Here is a 15,955-nt window from a genome sequence, read left to right as displayed (position 1 = left end):
TGGGCCGTCTGTTTTGGCAGGGTGTAGAAAGAGCAGAGCAGGGTAATGAATGCGTTTGGGGAGATCTTGGTCTTTGTGAACAGAACAGAACAGCACTAAGCCCTGACCAAAATGACCTGATTTACAATTTACAATTGCACGCACACACACGCGCACATGCACACTACATGCAAACACACACATGCACACACACAGCTGCTTTCAGAATCGGTCTGGGTGGGTGGGGGAAGGAAGGAACACTGGAACGTTCAGCAGAGGAATGTCAAGCCAGAACAGACCATTTAGATGTCAAGCCAGCCAGAACAGAACATTTAGAATGTCAAGCCAGAACAGAACATTTAGAATGTCAAGCCAGAACAGAACATTTAGAATGTCAAGCCAGAACAGAACATAGAGAGAGCGAGGAAGGGGAGGATGAGGAGAGGTTAAGGAGATCAAGAAAAAGACAATGATATAGATTGTAAGCCTCATTGCCAAACTGAAGGATATAATATTGATGTGTACAGTCTGGCAGCAAGACGTGACAGAGGAGAGGCCCTGGTTTGGCTGTGACAGTACATACCCAATTTATTCTAAAGACCACCAAAGCCCCAACAGGTAACATATTTAGACAGAACCTTCCTTTAAATATGTGCCATGTTTGCCACCAAGCAGTGCACACTATTAGAAAAAAGGTGCTATCTAGAACCTTAAAGGGTTTCTTCAGCTGTCCCCATAGGAGCACCCTTTAAAGAACCACTTTTGGTTGCAAGTGAACCCTTTTGGTTCCGGGTAAAAACCCTTTTGGATTCCATGTAGAACCCGTTCTACAGAACTGTCTGACTTCCGGCGCCGACAGAGATTGCCGCCTCGCTTCGTGTTCTTAGGAAACTATGCAGTATTTTGTTTTTTTATGTGTTATTTATTACATTGGTACCCCAGGTAATCTTAGGTTTTATTGCATACAGTCGGGAAGAACTACTGGATATAAGAGCAACGTCAACTCACCAACATTACAACCAGGAATACGACTTTCCCGAAGCGGATCCTCTGTTTGGTCCACCACCCAGGGCAATGGATCGGATCCCAGCCGGCGAACCAAAACAACGTCGCRGTAAAAGGGGCAGACGAAGCGGTCTTCTGGTCAGGCTCCGGAGACGGGCACATCGCGCACCGCTCCCGAGCATACTACTCGCCAATGTCCAGTCTCTTGACAACAAGGTAGACGAAATCCGAGTAAGGGTAGCATTCCAGAGAGACATCCGAGACTGTAATGTTCTTTGTTTCACGGAAACATGGCTCACTCGAGACACGCTATCTGAGTCGGTACAGCCACCTGGTTTCTTCACGCATCGCGCCGACAGAAACAAGCATCTTTCTGGTAAGAAGAGGGGCGGGGGGTATGCCTTATGATTAACGAGACGTGGTGTGATCATAACAACATACAGGAACTCAAGTCCTTCTGTTCACCTGACTTGGAATTCCTCACAATCAAATGCCGACRGCATTATCTACCAAGAGAATTCTCTTTGATTATAATCACAGTCGTGTATATTCCCCCCCAAGCAGACACATCGACGGCCCTGAACAAACTTTATTTGACTCTATGTAAACTGGAAACCACATATCCTGAGGCTGCATTCATTGTAGCTGGGGATTTTAACAAGGCTAATCTGAAAACAAGACTCCCTAAATTCTATCAGCATATCGATTGTGCTACCAGGGCTGGTAAAACCCTAGATCATTGTTATTCTAACTTCCATGACACATACAGTGGGGAGAACAAGTATTTGATACACTGCCGATTTTGCAGGTTTTCCTACTTACAAAGCATGTAGAGGTCTGTAATTTTTATCATAGGTACACTTCAACTGTGAGAGACGGAATCTAAAACAAAAATCCAGAAAATCACATTGTATTGATTTTTAAGTAATTAATTTGCATTTTATTGCATGACATAAGTATTTGATCACCTACCAACCAGTTAAGAATTCCGGCTCTCACAGACCTGTTAGTTTTTCTTTAAGAAGCCTCCTGTTCTCCACTATTTACCTGTATTAACTGCACCTGTTTGAACTCGTACCTGTATAAAAAACACCTGTCCACACACTCAATCAAACAGACTCCAACCTCTCCACAATGGCCAAGACCAGAGAGCTGTATAAGGACATCAGGGATAAAATGTAGACATGCAACAGGCTGGGATGGGCTACGGACAATAGGAGCAAGCAGCTTGTGAGAAGGCAACAACTGTTGGCGCAATTATTAGAAAATGGAAGAAGTTCAAGATGCACGTCAACACCCTCGGTCTGGGGCTCCATGCAAGATCTCACCTCGTGGGGCATCAGATGATCATGAGAAGGTTGATTATCAGCCGCAGAACTACACGCAGGACCTGGTCAGACCTGAAGAGAGGCTGACCACAGTCTCAAAGAAAACCATTAGAACCACACTACACCGTCATGGATTAAAATCCTGCAGCGCACGCAAGTCCACCTGCTCAAGCCAGCGCGATGTCCCAGGCCGTCTGAAGTTTGCAATACCATCTGGATGATCCAGAGGAGGAATGGGAGCAGGTCATGTGGTCTGATGAGACAAAAAAGAGCTTTTGTCTAAACTCCACTCGCCGTGTTTGGAGGAAGAAGAAGGATGAGTACAACCCAAGAACACCATCCCACAACCGTGAAGCATGGAGGTGGAAACATAACTTCTTTGGGATGCTTTCTGCACAAGGGTACAGGATGACTTGCACCGTATTGAGGGAGATTGGATGGGGCCATGTATCGCGAGATCTTGGCCAACATACCTCCCTCCCTCAGTAAGAGCATTGAAGATGGTCGTGGCTGGGTCTTCCAGCATGAAACGAACCCGAAACACACAGCCAGGGCAACTAAGGAGTGGCGCGCGTTAAGAAGCATCTCAAGGTCTGGAATGGCCTAGCCAGTCTTCCAGACCTGAACCCAATAGAAAATCTTTGGAGGAGCTGAAAGTCCGTATAGCCCCGCGACAGCCCCGAAACCTGAAGGATCGGGAGAAGATCTGTATGGAGGAGTGGGCCAAATCCCTGCTGCAGTGGTGTGCAAACCTGGTCAAGAAACTACAGGAACGTATGATCTCTGTAATTGCAAAACAAAGGTTTCTGTACCAAATATTAAGATCTGCTTTTCTGATGTATCAAATACTTATGTCATGCAATAAAATGCAAATTAATTACTTAAAAATCATACAATGTGATTTTCTGGATTTTTGTTTTAGATTCCGTCTCTCATAGTTGAAGTGTACCCATGATAGAAATTACAGACCTCTACATGCTTTGTAAGTAGGAAAACCTGCAAAATCGGCAGTGTATCAAATACTTGTTCTCCCCACTGTATAAGGCCCTCCCCCGCCCTCCTTTTGGAAAAGCTGACCACGACTCCATTTTGTTGCTTCCAGCCTAGAAACAGAGACTAAAACAGGAAGCTCCCGCGCTCAGGTCCGTTCAACGCTGGTCCGACCAATTGGATTCCACGCTTCAAGATTGCTTCGATCACGTGGATTGGGATATGTTCCGCACTGCGTCAAACAACAACATTGACGAATACGCTGATTCGGTGAGCAAGTTTATTAGCAAGTGCATCGGCGATGTCGTACCCACAGCAACGATTAAAACATTCCCAAACCAGAAACCGTGGTGATGGCAGCATTCGCGCGAAACTGAAAGCGCGAACCACTGCTTTTAACCAGGGCAAGGTGACTGGAAACATGACCGAATACAAACAGTGTAGCTATTCCCTCCGCAAGGCAATCAAACAAGCTAAGCGTCAGTATAGAGACAAAGTAGAGTCGCAATTCAACGGCTCAGACACAAGAGGTACATGTGGCAGGGTCTACAGTCAATCACGGATTACAAAAAGAAAACCAGCCCCATCGCGGACCAGGATGTCTTGCTCCCAGACAGCAGCTCTACCAGCTCTGCTAGGGTAAGTAAAATGTTGATTGTTCTCTCATTTGTGTCGAAGTAGCTAGAGAGCTAGCCAACTTTAGCCAGTTGGCATGGTTGCTTGACTGCTGAATACTTGGATCAACCCTACTCCTCGGCCAGTGCATCCAAAATGTGCGCTTTGAATGCCACGATAACGAAACACTCTGAATTTACGAACAACATTCTGGCAATGCTCTGAATTTACAAACGCCCAGAGCGCACTCTGACACTCTAGAGCAGTGGTATTCAAACTTTTTCAAACTTTTTCACTGCCCCATTTTTTTCTGCCAGAATTTCTGAGGACCTGATTTTTCCCCCCCACTAATTTCTTGCGACCCCACCCTAACCAAAATCTAATGACACAGCCTTAAAATCTGTAAATGTACATTTTTATATAAACAAATAATCTAAATTTCATTGCGTTTTCATCTCTTATCAAAATGAAAAGAAAACAATAAATACATTTACTCAATAAAATTGCATATTTCAAATGATCTTTCTCAAAAACGTTGTATATTGTCCCATACAATAATCTGTACTATTTTTTTCTACCCCCCCCCCTAATTTAAAAACAACAACATTTTGAGACCCCACTAGCAGTTGCGACCCCGACTTTGAATACCACTGCTCTGGAGTGAATTTAGGAACACACCCTAGCTCTCCTCACGTGAGGAGCCATGGTCTCAGCCCATCAGCTTTTGCCCACTTGGCCCACACTCTTTGCATGAGCTGATCATGCACACTCTGATTGGATGAAAACATCTACCTGATCCTGCACTGGCTAGCCAGGCCTGATGCATGCTCTTGTATCCCTAGAAATAAGACCTTGTCGCGCTGGCGGTTGCCTACAGTGCAGATCAGAGGTGGATGTATGGCAGTATGCGCAGCGAGTGCGTGGGTAAAAGTGAGTAGTGTTTATTGTTGTTTTGGCTGGGATTTGCCTTTGTTTATTATTTGTTAGTAATTATTATTCCCTGTGTGGTTACTACTGGGTTATGTATGTTACATTACATTTAACATGTTTGTTTATTTCATACAGTCCTTCGTTTTATTCATCGCTATCACTGTTGTACTATTGCTTTCAATAATCTATTTCATTCCTTTGCACAATTGCACTGTTTATATCCATGTTATTACATGTAGGTATTCTGCTGTATTTACTGCATCCATTTATAATCATTATCTCTCATTCTCTGTACCTTTCAGACCAGTTCCATGATCATTACTGCTGTTTGACAATAAAGTTCCCTGTGTGTGTTAACTCTCTGTGATGTTCCCTTATTCTGCGAGGCGGGTTGGTGGGAGCACTGTCTGTGAGACTATGAGGGATGGGTAAGAACTCTGTTTAAGGCGAGCATGTGGATGATTTCATCCATGTACAGCGTATCCTGGAGCACAAATGGAGCCATGCGTGACTGACTACATAGATTGCTGTACTGTTGCAGGCTACTATACATTTAATCTGTATACAATTGTCAACTAGAATAATGCATTCACCGCAAGTTTAGGCTACATTAAAGCAATTCATATAAATGTATCTAACCCAACTCCCAAATCAATGATAATCCATAATGGAATACCGAATAAATTCTGCAAATAAACTGAACACTAGGAAAATACCTGGCTAAGAAAAATGTGCCAGGTAGAGCAGAATAATAGCCAGCCATGCGAGGCTTCCTCCACGGAGAGTTGGCATCTGTCGGATAGGGAGAATATACGCTCACTGCACACCACGTGACTGGGATTTATAACGTTGGATAGGGGGAGTCGTTTGACACACATCCACAAACCTTAAGAGTACAGTTACCCATATATTATGAATATCGGTCAAGACGTGAATAATCTGATGTGTGGAAAATAACGTTCGTACTAATCAATCGGGGTCCGCTGTCTGTCGCGTGATTTGGGACGGTGGCAGTTTCAGTTTAAGCACCATGACAGAGAGGACAGCTCCTGCGCGTGACGCGTGTAGCCTACTGGCTATTGGCTATTGTAGATGCAGAACAGGCTACTATCGGTCGGTCACACGAACCCCAAAACAGAAGCAACCTCTAAAATTGGATCTGGTCAGTCACAGTGAGAATGTAGCCTAGATTATAGAACAAGTCCAGCTGCATTCATGCAAGTGAATCGAGTCATTCACTCTGGAAATCTGCAAACCAGCTAGAAGCCGCACAGTCACACTATCTAACTAAAAACAGTAATGGATTCAGCTGCAGAATATTGGGTTTAGATTTAAAATGCATGGCCAGTTGGTTCGAGCCTAATCGACAACAGTGCAAGATAACAGACCCTTTCATTGGAAAATCATTTCATCGACATTATTTTGAAAATCCTCTTTATAATATAGGCCTATAATGTCATCTTAAATATAGCCTACACGTTGGAAACCAATCCAAATACAAGACTATATTCGCTCAGCTGCCTGATATACAATGCATGAAGGAGGCACTGTGTGCATAGTTATCACATTCCCATCAAGCCGCAGCGCAGCTCTGAACACAGGCAGGCTATAACGTCACAGATAGTATGTCATAACACAATCCTCTCCATTTGATAGCATACAATTGGCAAAATGGGGAGAAAAATACATCACATAGTTTTCCATAACACGCATCTCATTGAGCTACTGTCTGTAACACAATGAGTCGAACCGCGAACCCCACATCTAGCCAACCACTAGGTCCACGCAGTCAGACAGTGCGTGTATGTCTGTGCGGCGGTGCGCGCGTGTTTCACCTACCTGTCTCCAGGTGGAGAGAGAGACGCGCCTCGGTGATGTAAGGCGTATCGCTCTTGGACCGAACTCTCCGGATCGGCCGACGGTCTATCTCATCCTCCGGTAACGCCGCCATTTAGGTGTCCTCGGTCGGGCAACTTCTGTCCACGGGCAACCGGCGGGACTGAGCGAGACGACACTCGGCGCCGCCAACGCTCATGCACGGGCAGACGGTGTAGGTGGGGCGGTCGATGAGAAACGGAGGTGACGGGAAGAGGGAGAGAGAGAGAGAGAAAGATGGGCGAACCACCTCCAGTGGCACGAGATGAGCAGTGACATTCGATTAGAAGAAGTCCCTTCTCCCTTATGAAAAGATAAAGTGGAATACACACACACTTTCCCTGTCTGCCATAGCAAAGAATAACACATAGTTGCTATTGTGAGAACACATCATCAGTGTAAATCCGTATAATTGGGGATCCTATCCTGAGACTGTCTGGCCCTTTCTCTCAAGTACCAAACCTTACCCTACTACACGATGGGAGTTAGATGTCTAGACTATCGGTCTTCTTCATTATGGCGTATTATGTTGGATTCCATAGCCTTCATGGCAGGGGTTTCTAATAGTTGTCAAGTGATCTGTAAGCAAACACCAATCTACATCCACCACCCCCATGCCATCTGAAAGCTGCTATTCTCCAACTATTTTCTCTCTTTTGAAATCAAGCTCACGCCATCTAGTGGATGGTACAATGATCAGAATTGAACCAGAAGTGTCGCTGATATGCAAACACGAACGAAATCATTGTCATTTACAGCGCGTTTCTCCATTTGTCACCTGATTTGTTCATCTCAAACATTTAAATCGTGTAATCAAATTCCGTCAAGCGAATGAAAAAAACAACTGTGTCAACCAATAGCACTTTCCAATCACAATACACAACACACCACACCTCTTACATATACTGCCTAAACAGGGTAAGGACATGGATAAATTCCAGCCTGGTCTCATAGACTAGACATAACATAGTAAATGAATGACTGAATCAACAACATTTTATTTTCGTGCCCATCCCTTATGGGATTAATTGAAACATAAACAAATATTACAATACTTCACCGTGATAATTCAGTGATAACTCTTCCAGTGATAATTCATTGCGCACAGCATAAAATAATGACAAATAAATCAATACATAATAGTTAATGAGGTTATCCAAGCAATAATAATAACCCTAGAGTAGTAAAAGAAAATACAGATAAATGAAATAGGTGGCTAATGCTCTCCTTCTTGGTCAAATAGCCCTTACACAGCCTAGAGGTGTGTTTGGTCATTGTCCTGTTGAAAAACAAATGATAGTCCCACTAAGCGCCAACCAGATGGGATGGCGTAACGATGCAGAATGCTGTGGTAGCCATGCTGGTTATGTGTGCCTTGAATTCTAAATAAATCACAGACCGTGTCACCAGCAAATCATCCCCACACCATCATACCTCCTCCATGCTTCACGGCGGGAACCACACATGCGGAGATCATCCGTTCACCTACTCTGTGTCTCACAAAGACACGGCGGTTGGAACCAAAAATCTCAAATTTGGACTCTTCAGACCAAAGGACAGATTTCCACCGGTCTAACTCGTGTTTCTTGGCCCAAAAAAGTTATCTTCTTCGTATTGGTGTCCTTTAATAATGATTTCTTTGCAGTAATTCGGCCATGAAGGCCTGATTCACGCAGTCTCCTCTGAACAGTTGATGTTGAGATGTGTCTGTTACTTGAACTCTGTGAAGCATTTATTTGGGCTGCAATCTCAGGCGCTGTTAACTCTAATGAACTTATCCTCTGCAGCAGAGGTAACTCTGGGTCTTCCTTTCCTGTGGCGGTCCTCATGAGAGCCAGATTCATCATAGCGCTTGATGGTTTTTTGCAACTGCACATGAAGAAACTTTCAAAGTTCTTGAAATCTTCCGGATTGACTGACCTTCATGTCTTAAAGTAATGATGGACTGTTGTTTCTCTTTGCTTATTTGAGCTGTTCTTGCCATAATATGGACTTGATCTTTTACCAAATAGGGCTATCTTCTGTATACCACCCCCACCTTGTCACAACTAACTGGCTCAAACGCATTAAGTTGGAAAGAAATTCCACAAATTAACTTTTAACAAGGCACCGCTGTTAATTGAATTGCATTCCAGGTGACTACCTCATGAAGCTGGTTGAGAGAATGACAAAAGTGTGTAAAGCTGCCATCAAGGCGAAGGGTGGCTACTTTGAAGAATATCAAATTCAAAAGATTTGATTTGTTTAACACTTTTTTGGTTACTACATGATTCTATATGTGTTATTTCCTAGTTTTGATGTCTTCACTATTGTTGTACAATGTAGAAAATAGTAAAAATAAAGAACAACCCTTTAATGAGTAGGTGTGTCCAAACCTTTGACTGGTACTGTATTTGGATTCATCAGGGGGTGCTGCAGAACCCTCAGTACCCCTACTTCTCGCGGCTATGCTGAACACAGCCCTGTGCTTGAGTTGCATTGGATAGCTGTCATCTTCAGAGCTCAAGAAACCTTTGTGTGTCCAAAGTAATTGTCCCTCTGGGATAAATCATGTTTTTTGTCCGAATTGAATTAAGTTCACTGTCCTTTGCTGTGTCAACATCTGTGGGGTACAGGTATTCTGGTGACCCAAATTCTTCTTAATGTGTGTTTCATATATGTGTATTCTCTCTTCCTGTGTTCTTTTTAAAATGTGTGTATTCTCTCTTCCTGTCTGTCCCAGCCCTGAGTTAGTTAACCCTGATGATTGTACGTCAGTGCACCAGTAGAGGCATCATCTCTCAGCTTTGTGTCCGTCTCAAAGAGCCCCGGACCCAGGGCAGACAGGATATGGCCAGACACAGCTCGGGTAGGACTAGTACACAGACACGCATGCCCACGCACACGCACGCACGCACACACACACACACACAGTGAAATCGTACATCCCATTTAGTTCCTGGGTTAACTGATGCTTTGTCTGTCTGTCTCTGTCTGCTTTCTTTGTTTGCATGTGTTTTCAGACCTGGCAGTGTTCAGGGACTTGTTCTCTAAAGCCAAACACGTGGCCATCTTGACGGGATCAGTGTTGGGCGCAGAGAGTGGGGTCCCAACCTTCAGAGAAGGAGGCTTCTGGAGGAAATGGCAAGCCCAGGTAAACACACCCCTGCTCAGGCATTTCAGTTGAATACATTCAGTTGTACAACTGACTAGGTATCTCCCATCCCAAATGGAACCCTATTCCTGTTATAGTGCACTACTTTTGACCAGGGCCCTCTCTTTCTTCCCGTTTCTCCCTCTTCCTTTCTCCTCCTCTGCTCCCGCCCCCTCTCTCTTTCTTCCCTTGTTTCTCCCTCCTCCTTCTCCTTCCCCCCATTTCCTCCCTCCCTCTTTTTTTCTCCCTAATTTTCTTCTTCCTCTCTTCCCCTACATCAGGACCTGGCCACCCCTGGTGCGTTCAGTCAGAACCCATCCAAGGTGTGGGAGTTCTACCACTACCGGAGAAAGTGAAGAAATGCAATTTACTGAGCATGTTTAATATACAATAGTGTAAGTGAAAGTACAACAATACATTTATACAAAAATCCATACATTTTACATATCAGGTGATGCCGAGGAAGAGCCCCAACCCGGCCCATTTGGCCATAGCAGAGTGTGAGGCGCAGCTGCAGAGACAGGGATGCCACGTCACCGTCATCACACAGAACATCGACGAGCTGCACTACCGCGCCAGATCCACCAACGTCCTGGAGATACACGGTATTGTAACCACGGAAATGTCACTCAGGTTGACTTTCACTGTCCCGAATAGCTAGCTAGTAGAGCCACGATAATATTACAATGTCACTGTCACTGGGAATACGTCCCAAATGGCACCCTATTCCCTATGAAGTGCACTACTTTTGACCAGAGCCCTACAGGTGATGGGCAATAGGGTGCCATTTTGGGGTGTAAACCTGTGTCTGAATAGCTAGTAGTGATTATTGGGGGGCTCATGTTATTGAAGTGTGTCTTTAGAGAATATTGTTGAAGTGTCACGTTCCTGACCTGTTTTCTGTTAGTTTTGTATGTGTTAGTTGGTCAGGACGTGAGTTTGGGTGGGCAGTCTATGTTTTCTGTTTCTATGTTGGTTTAAAGGGTGACCTAATATGGCTCTCAATTAGAGGCAGGTGTTTTTCATTTCCTCTGATTGAGAGTCATATTAAGGTAGGTGTTTTCACACTGTTTGTTTGTGGGTGGTTGTCTCCTGTGTCTGTGTCTATGTTACACCATACGGGACTGTTTCGTGCATTCGTCATTTTGTGTAGTCATTTTCCTGTTCGTGTTTTCTTCGTGTTTCATGTAAGTTCGTCGTCCAGGTCTGTCTACATCGTTTTGTTGTTTTGTAATATATCAAGTGTTCTTCGTGTGTTTAGTTCGTCTTGTAAATAAATCATTATGTATTCACAACCCGCTGCGCCTTGGTCGAATCACTACTCCTCCTCTTCGTATGAAGAGGAGGAGGAACACCGTTACAGAACCACCCACCAAATAACCAGAACCAAGGCAGGGTGTAACGGGAGGAAGGGACAACGCAAGAAGGAGGAATGGACATGGGAGGATGTTTTGGACGGTAAAGGTTACTACACATGGAGGAGATCCTGGCTGGAAGGGATCGCCTCCCATGGGAACAGCTGGAGGCACTGAGGAGAGCAGAGGCAACCGGAGAAGGGAACCGGCGTTATGAGGGGACGCGTCTAGCACGGAAGCCCGAAAAGCCCGTGAGTACTACCCAAAAATTTCTGGGGGGGGGCTAAGAGGTAGTGGGCCAAGGCAGGTAGGAGACCTGCGCCACTTCCCAGGCTAACCGTGGAGAGCGGGAGACGGGCAGAAACGTGTTACGCAGTAGAGCGCACGGTGTCTCCTGTACGTGTGCATAGCCCGGTGCGGGTTATTCCACCTCCCCGCACTGGTAGGGCTAGATTGAGTATTGAGCCGGATGTCATGAAGCCGGCCTACATATCTGCACCGTACGTCTCTTTGGGCCGGCTTACATGGCACAAGCCTTACGCATGGTGTCCCCGGTTCGCCTACATAGCCCGGTGCGGGTTATTCACCTCCCGCACTGGTCGGGCGACGGGGAGCATTCAACCAGGTAAGGTTGGGCAGCTCAATGCTCAAGGGAGCCAGTACGCTTGCACGGTCCGGTATTTCCGGCGCTACCTCCCGCCCCAGCCCAGTACCACCAGTGCCTACACTACGCACCAGGTTTCCGTGCGTCTCCATAGCCCTGTCCTCCTCCACGCACTCGTCCAATGGTGCGTGTCTCCAGCCCACACACCAGTGCCCTACACACACACCAAGCCTCCTGTGCGTTTCCAGGGTCCAGTACCCCCTGTTGCTGCTCCCCGCACTAGCCTTGAAGTGCGTGTCCCAGCCCGGTACCACCCGTGCTGGCACACGCACTAGGCCTAATGTGCGTATCCAGGGTCCAGTATGCCCTGTTCCTTCTCCCCGCACTAGCCTGAAGGTGCGTGTCCTTAGCCCGGTGCCTCCAGTTCCGGCACCACGCACCAGGTCTACAGTGCGCCTTATCTGGTCAGAGCCATCCGTCTCTCCAGCGCCATCTGAGCCATCCGTCTCTCAGCGCCATCTGAGCCATCCGTCTCCCCAGGCCATCTGAGCCATCCGTCTCCCCAGCGCCATCTGAGCCATCCGTCTCCCACGCATCTGGCTCCCACGCGCCATCTGAGCCATCCGCTCCGGCCATCTGAGCCATCCGTCTCCCCAGCGCCATCTGAGCCATCCGTCTCCCCAGCGCCATTAGAGCCATCCGTCTGCCCAGTGCCATTAGAGCCGCCCGTCTGTCCGAGCCGTCAGAGCGATCGCAGTCAGGAGCCGCTAGAGCCATTCGTCATCAGGATCTGCCAGAGCCACCAGACAGGATTGCCAGAGCGCACACGACAGGATCTGCCAGAGCCGCCAACCAGACAGGATCTGCAGAGCCGGCCAGACCCAGCAGACGCCAGGCAGAGCTGCCAGCAAAGGATCTGCCAGAGCGCCAACAGACAGGATCTGCCAGAGCCGCCAACCAACGGATAGCCAGAGCGCCAGCCAGCCATGAGCGTCCAGAGCGCAGCCAGCCATGAGCGTCCAGCCGCCAGCCAGCATGAGCGTCCAGAGCCGTCAGCCAGCCATGAGCGTCCAGAGCCGTCAGCCAGCCATGAGCGTCCAGAGCCGTCAGCCAGCCATGAGCGTCAGAGCCGTCAGCCGTCATGCATGCCGCTCAGCCCAGAGCGGCCATTAATCCAGAACTGCCCTCAGTCCAGAGCTGTCTCTCTGTCCGGAGCTGCCTTTCAGTCCGGAGTTGCCCTCTATCCTGAGCTACCTCTCTATCCTGACCTACTCTCTTCCTGTGCTATATCTCTGTCTGACTACCTTATCCCGGCTGCTGCCTCTTGTCTCGATGTTACCAGGAAATTAAGTGGTGGAATAGGAGGGTGGTCAGTCGTAGGGGGAACGGAAGCTGGTTTGACTATGGGGGTGGGAGCCCTCGCCCAGAGCCTGAGCCACCACCGTGGTCAGATGCCCACCCAGACCCTCCCCTAAACTTTGTGCTTGGTGCGCCCGGAGTTCGCACCTTAAGGGGGGTTATGTCACGTTCCTGACCTGTTTTCTGTTAGTTTTGTATTTGTTATTGGTCAGACGTGAGTTTGGGTGGGCAGTCTATGTTTTCTGTTTCTATGTTGGTTTAAAGGGTGACCTAATATGGCTCTCAATTAGAGGCAGGTGTTTTTCATTTCCTCTGATTGAGAGTCATATTAAGGTAGGTGTTTTCACACTGTTTGTTTGTGGGTGGTTGTCTCCTGTGTCTGTGTCTAGTTACACAATATGGGACTGTTTCGTGCGTTCGTCATTTTGTGTAGTCATTTTCCTGTTCGTTTTTTCTTCGTGTTTCATGTAAGTTCGTCGTCCAGGTCTGTCTACATCGTTTTGTTTGTTTTGTAATATCAAGTGTTCTTCGTGTGTTATGTTCGTCTTGTAAATAAATCATTATGTATTCACAACCGCTGCGCCTTGGTCGAATCACTACTCTCCTCTTCGTATGAAGAGAGAGAGGAACACCGTTACATGAAGGTGTTTATTCATTGTTTAATAGTCACTTCATCCTGGGTAGTAGTCTAGGCTGTAGATATGCATATAAGCTTCACAGACTTCAAAACAATCTCTACACAATGTTCTCAGCTTAGGGAAGCCTGATCAAGACAATTTAGAGATGTGAAAGCAATTATATTTTGTAGAAATTGATTATTCGCCTCATCTAAAAAAATGCTTTTCCTCAATCTGGGTAAACACAGTAGTAGCTTGATCTGGGTACTAACCACAGTAGTTAGCTTGATCTGGGTACTAACCACAATAGTAGCTTGATCTGGGTACTAACCAATAGTTAGCGATTGGTATAACACGGTAGTTAGCAGATCGGTAGAACCACCAGTAGTTAGCTAGATCTGGGTACTAACACAGTAGTTAGCTAGATCTGGGTACTAACCACAGTAGTTAGCTAGATCTGGGTACTAACCACAGTAGTTAGCTTGATCTGGGTACTAACCAGACAGATTAGTTAGCTTGATTGGGTACTAACACAGTAGTTAGCTGATCTGTACTAACAGTATTAGCTAGATCTGGGTACTAACCACATTAGTTAGCTTGATCTGGGTACTAGACTAGTCTGTAGATGGTTTATGGTACTTTTATCTCTGTCTGGTTCCCTTGTTCTTTGTTTACTGTCTCTCTCTCTTCTCCTCTTTCTCTTCTCTACTAATCTCTCTTTCTCCTCATCTGTGCCGGTCTCTGTAACCACAGTCAGTCTGTTAAAAAAAATTGCTGTTTTGAGTTGGCACATTATCATTGTCTACTGTCAGTCTCTTCTCTTTTCTAATCTCTTCTCTCTCTCTCCCTCCTCGTGTGTGACGACAGGCAGTCTGTTTAAAACACTGTATGAGCTGTGGTAATGTTGCGGTCAGCCACAAGAGCCCCATCTGTGCTGCCCTGGAGGGCAAAGGTTAAGTCACAGTCAGTTCAGCAACTTCTTGGTAACAGTTATTTATTTATTAGGCTGTCTCTCTCTCGCTTTGTCTTTCTACTGCGCACGGCCGATGTTCGGGTCTGTCTGTCTGTCTGTCTCTCTGTCGCTCTGTCTGTCTGTCTGTCGCTCTCGCTCTGTCTCTCTGTCGCTTCTCGCTCTGTCTCTCTGTCTTCTCGTTCCTGTTTCTGTCTGTCGTTCTGTCTGTCTGTCTGTCGCTCTGTCGCTCTGTCGCTCTGTCGTCTGTCGCTCTCGCTCTGTCTCTCGTCTGTCGCTCTCTCTCTCTGTCTCGTTTGTCTGTCGCTCTGTCGCTCTGTGCTCTGTCTGTCTGTCGCTCTCGCTCTGTCTCTCTGTCGTTCGCTTCGTCTCTGCTCTCTGTCTCTCTGTCGTCTCTGTCTGTCTGTCTGTCTGTCTGTCTGTCGGTTTGTCTGTGCTATAAAACTTCCTTTAACACCTGCTATCTCTGTGTGTTACAGGTTCCACTTCCACGGCCCCTGCGGGACCACCCTGCCCCTGCACTGGCACGCCATGAGACTGAAGCCAACTGAAGAGGCAGGAAGTCCCCCCGCCCAACAACCCTAAAATTGCCCAATCTGAGGAGCTGTGTCTCCCCTGGCCTGTCCCAGCCATAGTGCACTTTACACAGACTAGGCTGTATAACGCTGGATGGGTATATGAATGCAATGTAACGAATGCTATAGTACAGCAAACACACTTGCCTCTATACAGGTAATACGGCAACACGGCTAGGGCCTATGAGCTACCACTTTGGATTGGTGTTTTTGCATGATATAACCTATATGTTGTTAATTTCTCTCCCCAAAAAGTCTATGACATGAAGTGCAATATATCATCCACAATGTTTCCCTTTGCTAAGGGCTTTTCATCCGATACCAATGCATTAGATCTGGATATAAGATAGACACATAGATCATGGTTGTATTGTCAAGACCAGGAATAACCAAAGTCTGTATCACCATAATCTGATTTACTTTGAACCACAATAGTTAGCTAGATAGAGTGCTTCTGAAATTAAGTCGGTGCGGACACTAGGGGCCAGTGTTTAGCTGTTTTGGGTAGTTTTTCAGTTTGGAAAAGGTGTAAAGCTAATATTGGTGATTTACCGCCACCTGCTGTGCTGGAGTCCTGAACCAAATCTTGTCATTCATTTGTTGTGACCACTAGATGGCGA

The 15,955-nt window shown here is 46.4% G+C and overlaps 1 pseudogene; it reads left to right on the top strand.

The window, feature by feature from the left end:
- Window positions 1-9,464: 9,464 nt before the first annotated feature.
- On the top strand, window positions 9,465-14,747 carry LOC112078601 (NAD-dependent protein deacylase sirtuin-5, mitochondrial-like; annotated as a pseudogene).
- The last annotated feature ends 1,208 nt before the right edge of the window (window positions 14,748-15,955 follow it).

This window comes from Salvelinus sp. IW2-2015, unplaced genomic scaffold (genome assembly GCF_002910315.2).
Source record: "Salvelinus sp. IW2-2015 unplaced genomic scaffold, ASM291031v2 Un_scaffold5939, whole genome shotgun sequence".
In the NCBI taxonomy this organism is placed as follows: Eukaryota; Metazoa; Chordata; class Actinopteri; order Salmoniformes; family Salmonidae; genus Salvelinus; species Salvelinus sp. IW2-2015.
This window is presented reverse-complemented; position numbering and strand designations above follow the sequence as displayed.